This window comes from Triticum aestivum, chromosome 2D, assembly GCF_018294505.1.
Source record: "Triticum aestivum cultivar Chinese Spring chromosome 2D, IWGSC CS RefSeq v2.1, whole genome shotgun sequence".
Classification (NCBI taxonomy): domain Eukaryota; kingdom Viridiplantae; phylum Streptophyta; class Magnoliopsida; order Poales; family Poaceae; genus Triticum; species Triticum aestivum.
Genome location: NC_057799.1, coordinates 298,964,567 through 298,966,216, shown reverse-complemented (window position 1 = coordinate 298,966,216; position 1,650 = coordinate 298,964,567).

Sequence of the window (1,650 nt, the reverse complement as noted above, 5' to 3'; positions counted from 1 at the left end):
GAATTGCACATATGATGATGTCCATGAAAGCATTTTGTTACCTTGTCCCTTGTCTTACCAACAAGAGGGTTTGTGACTCCATGAACTAGTGCAAGATATGAAAGTTGATTGCACAAGTCCTCGCCAAAATGAATATGAGTGAAGTATGTTGGCGGAGTCACCCTCAAGAACACTCTAATTCTTCTTCTTTGGGATCCACGTCAACTTGATGGGAATCCTTGAAGTTGTAGCCGAACTTGATGATGTTGAGGTTGACGTAGTCTTGGGAACCCACTTGACCATGGCCTTAGGAGCTTCTTCAAATGGGTCAATCTCTTCTTGAAGCTTGTCCTTGCCTTTTAGCTTGTGGTCTTGTGGTGGAAGATAATCTTGAGCTTGTGTTCCCTTGAAAGAAGTGGGGTCATACTTCTCTTGTTGAGGAACAAACTTTGTCTTGGGGTATTGATCTTCTTCCCACTCAACTCCATTGGCATTGAACTCCCGTTCAAAACCAACGCCTTGATTCTTCCGGTGCCTTCCTTGCTTGCATACAATTTCCTCAAATTGCTTACTCCCGGCAAGGCTCTTGTAAACACCTTTCTCTATAATTCCCTTCAATAAGCTATTTTCTTGCTCAAGTGTAACTTAGCTAAGAGAATCATTAGTGGAATCAAGAGAACTACCAGAAGTAACAATATTGGATTTAACATGGTTATTGTTACTACTAGAGGAAGAATCTTTTTTGCTCTTGTTGCTAGATTTCACTTGTGGCATATAAGTAGACAAGAGGAGACGTTTGGCAAGATAAGAAGAACTCTTCTTTCGAAGATCTTCATTGATACCTTTTAGAAACTCATGCTCTTGCTCTAAATTTAGCTTCTCGAAGAGTAGCTTCTCATGAGTCTTTAGGAGCTCTTTATGATCCTCTAGAGTTGTTTCATGAGCTAACTTAAGAGTGTTTAGTTGTTTAGTTAAACGCTCAATCTCCTTCTTATCATTGTCATACGTTTCATCTTGATTGGCATGATTACTAGCAAGTTCATCATAGTTTTCATCACTAGTGTTGTCAACAAGTAAATAATCATCACCTAGAAAATCATCTTCATCACTATTGAAATCAACACACTCGGGGTGTGATACCTGCTACTTCTTGAGCTTGCATTGGTTTTTCCCTTGAAGAGGAAAGGGTGATGCAGCAAAGTATAGATAAGTATTTCCCCCAGTTAGAGAACCAATGTGTCAATCCAATAGGAGGCAACGCACAAATCACCAATACCTGCACAAACAATCAAACACTTGCACCCAACGCGATAAAGGGGTTGTCAATCCCTTCACGGTCACTTGCAAACGTGAGATCTGATAGAGATAGATAAAACTAAACAAAAGATAAAGTAAATATTTTTGGATTTTTTGGTTTAAAGATCGAAAAGTAAAAGATTGCAAAATAGTAGATCGGAAACTTATATGATGGAAAATAGACCCGGGGGCCATAGGTTTCACTAGAGGGTTCTCTCAAGATAGCAAATTGTAGCGACCAGACCTCAAACAGTCTAGTCTCTGTGCATCAGTGTCATCCCTGGATCGATAATGCTGACACGCATAGTACTTTGAAGGATATATAACAGAGTAGCAATCACACACTTATTACATCGAATAGTTCAAGAGAACTCA